The sequence below is a fragment of the Triticum urartu genome, chromosome 1A (assembly GCF_056163025.1).
Source record: "Triticum urartu cultivar PI428250 chromosome 1A, HENAU_Tu73, whole genome shotgun sequence".
Taxonomy (NCBI): Eukaryota; Viridiplantae; Streptophyta; class Magnoliopsida; order Poales; family Poaceae; genus Triticum; species Triticum urartu.
The window spans coordinates 428,678,177-428,686,636 of NC_141873.1; positions in this window are offsets into that span (position 1 = coordinate 428,678,177).

Consider the following 8,460-nt stretch of genomic DNA (forward strand, 5'->3'; position numbering starts at 1 on the left):
TTTTTCCCAGAGGAGTTACCAGGCATGCCACCGGACAGAGACATTGAGTTTTTGATAGAGCTGTTGCCAGGTACAGGACCAATATCCAAGAGACCCTATCAGATGCCCGCAAATGATCTGAAAGAAAATTAAGAAACAGATCAAGGAGTTATTGGAGAAAGGATACATCCGAAGAAGTGCATCACCTTGGGGAGCCCCAGTACTTTTGGTTGAGAAGAAGGATAAATCCCTAAGGATGGTTGTTGATTATCGAGCCTTGAATGAAGTGACGATAAAGAACAAGTACCCACTACCGATGATCAACGATCTGTTTGATCAGTTGCAAGGAGCTAAAGTGTTCTCAAAGATCGATTTACGATCAGGGTATCATCAGTTGAAGATACGAGAGAAGGACATACCAAAGACAGCGTTCACAACGCGATATGGATTATACGAGTACACGGTCATGTCGTTTGGACTGACTAACGCCCCTGCCTATTTCATGAGCATGATGAACAAGGTGTTCATGGAGTATTTGGACAAGTTTGTTGTGGTATTTATTGATGATATCATGGTATACTCGAAGAACGAGGAGGAGCACAAAGAGCAATTGCGTTTAGTTCTCGAGAAGCTCAGGGAACACCAATTGTATGCTAAGTTTAGCAAATGCGAGTTTTGGCTGAAGGAATTCGGATTCCTTGGACATGTTATATCAGGAGAAGGTATAGCAGTAGACCCCAGCAAGGTTCAGTCAGTCGCTGAATGGTTGGCACCCACCTCAGTTAGCGAGATCCGCAGTTTTCTTGGATTCGCAGGATACTACCGGAGATTCATTGAGAATTTTTCCAAGATTACAAAACCAATGACTGAACTGTTGAAGAAGGATACCAAGTTTAAATGGACAGAAGATTGTGAAGCAAGTTTCCAGGAGTTGAAGAAACGTTTGACTACAGCCCCAGTGCTAGTACTGCCAGATATACATAAGGAGTACCAAGTGTATTGCGACGCCTCTCGCTTAGGACTTGGATGTGTGCTTATGCAGGACGGAAGAGTTGTTTTGTATGCCTCACGACAGCTAAAACCTCATGAGTTGAATTATGCTATGCATGATTTGGAGCTAGCGGCCGTAGTGCATGCGTTGAAGACTTGGAGACATTACCTTATTGGAAACCGTTGTGATGTGTACACGGATCACAAGAGTTTGAAGTACATCTTCACCCAGAAGGAGTTGAACCTTAGGCAGAGGAGATGGTTGGAGCTTATAAAGGATTATGACATGAAGCTACACTATCATCCAGGAAAGGCCAATGTCGTAGCAGACACATTGAATCGAAAGAGTTATGCTAATATCCTTGAAAGTAAAGGACCGTCGAAGGAATTAGCAAAGGGCATCATGGAACTTCGATTAGAGATTGTACCTAGAAGGTTCATTGCCACAATGGAGGTTCAGTCGACATTGCTGGACAAGATTCGGGAAGCTCAGAAAGATGATAAAGAGATTGCCAAGATAAAGGAGAAGATGGGCAAAGGAAAGGCCAAAGGTTTTCGTGAAGATGAGCACGATACCCTATGGTTTGAGGACTGAGTTTATGTGCCCAACAACCAGGAGATCAGGAAGTTAATACTTCAAGAGGCCCATGACTCACCATACTCGATACACCCAGGGAGCACCAAGATGTATTTGGATTTGAAGGAACGTTTCTGGTGGACTGGTATGAAGAAGGATATTGCCGAGTATGTAGTCGTATGTGATGTATGTCAGAGAGTTAAGGCAGAACATCAGAAGCCAGCAGGACTGTTACAGTCTATGCCGATACCCGAATGAAAGTGGGATAAACTTGGCATGGACTTTATCACCGGATTACCCAGGACTAAAGCAGGATATGATTCCATATGGGCAGTAGTTGATCGTTTGACCAAAGTAGCTCACTTCATCCCAGTGAAAACCACCTATACAAGTGCAAAGTTGGCCAAGATCTATATGTCCAGGATCGTATGTCTGCATGGAGTTCCGAGGACCATCGTATCGGATCGAGGAACACAGTTTACTTCAAAGTTTTGGCATCAGTTACACCAGACTCTGGGAACGAGATTGGAGTTCAGTACAACGTTTCACCCGCAGACAGATGGACAGACTGAGAGAGTCAATCAAATTTTGGAGGACATGTTGAGAGCCTGTGCGCTAGATTATGGATCTAGTTGGGATGACAATTTGCCGTATGCAGAGTTCTCATACAACAATAGCTACCAAGCCAGTTTGAAGATGGCACCGTTTGAAGCCCTGTATGGACGCAGGTACAGAACACCGTTGATGTGGGATGAGGTAGGAGACCGAAAGTAGTTTGGACCATACCTGATTAAAGAATCTTAGGAGAAGGTAAAATTGATCCGAGACCGACTGAAAATTGCTTAGTCCAGGTAGAAGAGTTATGCAGACTCAAAACGCAAGGAGGTAACCTACGAAATTGGAGATAGAGCATATCTGCGAGTATTGCCCTTGCGAGGAGTGAAACATTTTGGAGTTAAAAGAAAGTTAGCCCCGAGATTTGTAGGACCGTATCACATTTTGGAACGGATGGGAGAAGTTGCCTACAAGTTGGAGTTACCTGAGGGGTTGTCAGGAGTCCACGATGTGTTCCACGTTTCACAACTGAAGAAGTGTCATGCTGAGATGGCGGATATACCATTAAGAGATACAGTACCCTTGGAGGCGATTCAGTTGGACAGTGATTTGACTTACGAGGAGAAGCCAGTTAAGATTCTTGAGTTTGCCAGCAGAGTCACCCGCAGTAAGGTTATCAAGTTTTGCAAAGTTCAGTGGAGCCACCATACCGAGGATGAAGCTACCTGGGAACGAGAGGACGATCTCCGCAAGGACCACCCATACCTATTTTCTAGCCAACCCGAATCTCGAGGGCGAGATTCATCTTAAGGGGGGTAGGTTTGTAACATCCCAAATTTTCAATTTGGAATGTTATACATAGATCATCCATGCATATCATGATTTATAGCATTTCCGTTCCGCAATCCTCAAAATCCTAAGCAACTCAAGAACCCACGGAGAGAGTTGGGATTTTCCGGTTTTCATATTTGATTTTTATCAAATAATGAAACGAGGATTTTGATTTTAATAATTTTTCTCTCCGAGAAATATTTCATATTAAATCAAATGAGTGGAGATAATATGACTTCTCCAAAATAATTGAAATGTTGGAGGAAAAATATTAAAATCAATTATTGGATTTTATTTGGTTTTATTCAGATTTTATTTGCATTAGAAAAATTGCATGTTTTTGAAATTTCATTTTAGGGCCAAGAAAATGTTCAACTCATCCTAAATATTTTATTTAGACGGTGAAAATTTGTTTTGGCATTTTTTAGGTTTTTATTTATTTTTTTCTAGGATTTTATTTCGGTCGGCGAAGTTTAAAAAAAAAAGGGGTTCCCGCGCCGACTGGGCCTAAGGCCCAGCCGCGCCAGGCCACCGCCGTCGCCGCCTCCTACGCGCGCGCGCCGCCGCCGCCGCCACTCGGACCGGAGTCCGAGTTGGACTCCGCCTCCGCCGCGCCTTGCCCCCTCCTCCAAGTTGCTGCCCCATTATATACGCCGCCACCCCGCCCCCAACACCACACCACCACCGCCGCCGCCCGCGCCATGCCAAGCCGCCGCCACCGCCGCCGCCGCTTGCCGTCGTCGTCGCCGCCGCCTGCCGCAGCTCGCGCCGCCGCCCCGCAAGCCGCCGCCCACCGCTGCCTCGCCTCGCCGGACCTCTCGCCGGAGGTAGCCGCCGCACCCCGCCGCCGGTTTTTTATAAAGATCGTTCGTTTTATTAGAAACGCTAGATCCGTTTTTTCGGATTCACCGGTTTTTTTTCAGTTCTTCTAATTAGCGGACGTTCATCCGAACGTTCGTTTTAACGAACGGTTCCTCGCCCGTTAGTTACAACTAACGAACGCTCGTTCGTTAGTCTATTCGTGAGTTTTCTTTTATCGAATTTATTCCGTGATTTTCTCTAATCGTGATTTCTGATCCGATCTTAGATTCTGTTTATCTTTTCGCTCGTTTATCGGAATCATGCGATTCAAGCGCCTGGAGTTTCGTCTCGAAACCCTCTTTCCGTTTAACCAACTCAAACAAGTTTTCTCTACTGTAAAATTTGACCTAGTTTTAGATTAGTAAACGAAGCTTCTTTCTTTCGCCGTCTGAGTTTCGTTGCTTCGTTTGATTTGATTCTTTTTGCGTACCGGAGTTCTTAAGTTGAACTTTCTGGTTAACCTCTCTTATTTGAGTTTTGCTTGTGCTTCGTTGCTTATTACTTATGTATGTTATTGTTTGCTTGTGATAGAATTCTCGGAGTGCGAAGCGTGTTACTACGAGTCTCTAGGATTCGCGGATCGTCAGCAAGGCAAGTAACACTTTGATCATATCCTATTATTACCCAGTTTTTATGCATTAGTTCCAATCCTCAAACATTGCATGATTAGGATGTCATTAACTTGTGGGTTGGGAAGTAGTTGCTGAGGTAGAACCTATTGCCCTGTTATATTCAAACCCTTGGGAGTTACTTCTACGTATTGCTTATATTGCTATGCTATGCTCGTAGACGTGGTTTGGGTTTGAGTGAAATTCATGTCAGATGTGAGATTGTTAATTAATGGTTCAACTTAAGGTGGCAACTTAATCAAACAACTGGGTGGATTGAGGCACCTGGGGAACCCAGTGTTGTCTGTATTTTTTTTGGAAATCTCGGGGTACCCGTGTGATCTTCCTATGGACCGCCACCCAGGCTCAAAGGGAACTGAGATGATTCATGCTAGAAACTTCCGTGTGCAGCCACAAGCTATTATGGGCTCTAGCATAGTTTAGTAAGTTACGTGAAGCTCTTGATGAAGGAAATATGCCCTAGAGGCAATAATAAAGTTATCATTTATTTCCTTATATCATGATAAATGTTTATTATTCATGCTAGAATTGTATTAATTGGAAACATAATACATGTGTGTAGACAAATAGAGTGTCACTAGTATGCCTCTACTAAACTAGCTCGTTAATCAAAGATGGTTATGTTTCCTAACCATGGACAAAGAGTTGTTATTTGATTAACGGGATCACATCATTAGGTGAATGATCTGATTGACATGACCCATTCCATTAGCTTAGCACCCGATCGTTTAGTATGTTGCTATTGCTTTCTTCATGACTTATACATGTTCCTATGACTATGAGATTATGCAACTCCCGTTTACCGGAGGAACACTTTTTGTGCTACCAATCATCACAACGTAACTGGGTGATTATAAAGGTGCTCTACAGGTGTCTCCAAAGGTGCATGTTGGGTTGGCGTATTTCGAGATTAGGATTTGTCACTCCGATTGTGGGAGAGGTATCTCTGGGCCCTCTCGGTAGTACACATCACATAAGCCTTGCAAGCATTGCAACTAATGAGTTAGTTGTGAGATGATGTATTACGGAATGAGTAAAGAGACTTGCCGGTAACGAGATTGAAATAGGTATTGAGATACCGATGATCGAATCTCGGGCAAGTAACATACCGATGACATAGGGAACAACGTATGTTGTTATGCGGTCTGACCGATAAAAGATCTTCGTAGAATATGTAGGAGCCAATATGAGCATCCAGGTTCCGCTATTGGTTATTGACCGGAGACATGTCTCGGTCATGTCTACATTGTTCTCGAACTGGTAGGGTCCGCACACTTAAGGTTTCGATGACAGTTATATTATGAGTTTATGAGTTTTGATGTACCAAAGGAGTTCGTAGTCCCGGATGGGATCGGGGACATCACGAGGAGTCTCGAAATGGTCGAGACATAAATATTGATATATTGAAAGCCTATATTTGGATATCGGAAGTGTTCCGGGTGAAATCGGGATTTTACCGGAGTACCGGGAGGTTACCGGAACCCCCCGGGAGGTATATGGGCCTTAGTGGGCCTTAGTGGAAGAGAGGAGAGGTGGCCAGGGCTGGGCCACGCGCCCCTCCCCCCCTAGTCCGAATAGGACAAGGAGAGGGGGGCGGCGCCCCCCTTCCTTCTCTCTCTCCTCTTTCCCCCTTCCCGAATCCTATTCCAACTAGGAAAGGGGGGAATCCTACTCCCGGAGGGAGTAGGACTCCTCCTGGCGCGCCCTCTCCTAGCCGACCGCACCCCCCTTTGATCCTTTATATACGGAGGCAAGGGGCACCCCTAGAGACACAAGTTGATCCACATGATCATATTCTTAGCCGTGTGCGGTGCCCCCTTCCACCATAGTCCTCGATAATATTGTAGCGGTGCTTAGGCGAAGCCCTGCGAGGGTAGTACATCAAGATCATCACCACGCCGTCGTGCTGACGGAACTCTTCCCCGACACTTTGCTGGATCAGAGTCCGGGGATCGTCATCGAGCTGAACGTGTGCTAGAACTCGGAGGTGCCGTAGTTTCGGTGCTTGATCGGTCGGGCCGTGAAGACGTACGACTACATCAACCACGTTGTGCTAACGCTTCCGTTGTCGATCTACAAGAGTACGTAGATTACACTCTCCCCTCTCGTTGCTATGCATCACCATGATCTTGCGTGTGCGTAGGAAAATTTTGAAATTACTACGTTACCCAACAGTTGGCATCAAAGCCTAGGTTTTATGTGTTGATGTTATTTGCACGAGTAGAACACAAGTGAGTTGTGGGCGATATAAGTCATACTGCTTACCAGCATGTCATACTTGAAGGAAATATGCCCTAGAGGAAATAATAAAGTTATTATTTATTTCCTTATATCATGATAAATGTTTATTATCCACGCTAGAATTGTATTAACTGGAAACATAATACATGTGTGAATACATAGACAAACAGAGTGTCACTAGTATGCCTCTACTTGACTAGCCTGTTGATCAAAGATGGTTATGTTTCCTAGCCGTAGACATGAGTTGTCATTTGATTAACGGGATCACATCATTAGGAGAATGATGTGATTGACATGACCCATTCCGTTAGCTTAGCACCTGATCGTTTAGTATGTTGCTATTGCTTTCTTCATGACTTATACATGTTCCTATGACTATGAGATTATGCAACTCCCGTTTGCCGGAGGAACACTTTGTGTGCTACCAAATGTCACAACGTAACTGGGTGATTATAAAGGTGCTCTACAGGTGTCTCCAAAGGTACATGTTGGGTTGGCGTATTTCGAGATTAGGATTTGTCACTCCGATTGTCGGAGAGGTATCTCTGGGCCCTCTCGGTAATGCACATCACATAAGCCTTGCAAGCATTGCAAGTAATGAGTTAGTTGCGAGATGATGTATTACGAAACGAGTAAACAGACTTGCCGGTAACGAGATTGAACTAGGTATTGAGATACCGACGATCGAATCTCGGGCAAGTAACATACCGATGACAAAGGGAACAACGTATGTTGTTATGCGGTCTGACCGATAAAGATCTTCGTAGAATATGTGGGAGCCAATATGAGCATCCAGGTTCCGCTATTGGTTATTGACCGGAGACGTGTCTCGGTCATGTATACATTGTTCTCGAACCCGTAGGGTCCGCACGCTTAAGGTTTCGATGACAGTTATATTATGAGTTTATGAGTTTTGATGTACCGAAGGAGTTCGGAGTCCCGGATGAGATCGGGGACATGACGAGGAGTCTCGAAATGGTCGAGACATAAAGATTGATATATTGGAAGCCTATATTTGGATATCGGAAGTGTTCCGGGTGAAATCGGGATTTTACCGGAGTATCGGGAGGTTACCGGAACCCCCCGGGAGGTATATGGGCCTTAGTGGGCCTTAGTGGAAGAGAGGAGAGGTGGCCAGGGCTGGGCCGCGCGCCCCTCCCCCCCTAGTCCGAATAGGACAAGGAGAGGGGGCGGCGCCCCCCCCCTTCCTTCTCTCTCTCCTCTTTCCCCCCTCCCGAATCCTATTCCAACTAGGAAAGGGGGGGAATCCTACTCCCGGAGGCAAGGGGCACCCCTAGAGACACAAGTTGATCCACGTGATCATATTCTTAGCCGTGTGCGGTGCCCCCTTCCACCATAGTCCTCGATAATATTGTAGCGGTGCTTAGGCGAAGCCCTGCGACGGTAGCACATCAAGATCGTCACCACGCCGTCGTGCTGACGGAACTCTCCCCCGACACTTTGCTGGATCGGAGTCCGGGGATCGTCATCGAGCTGAACGTGTGCTAGAACTCGGAGGTACCGTAGTTTCGGTGCTTGATCAGTCGGGCCATGAAGACGTACGACTACATCAACCACGTTGTGCTAACGCTTCCGTTGTTGATCTACAAGGGTACGTAGATTACACTCTCCCCTCTCGTTGCTATGCATCACCATGATCTTGCGTGTGCGTAGGAATTTTTTTGAAATTACTACGTTACCCAACAGTGGCATCCGAGCCTAGGTTTTATGTGTTGATGTTATTTGCACGAGTAGAACACAAGTGAATTGTGGGCGATATAAGTCATACTGCTTACC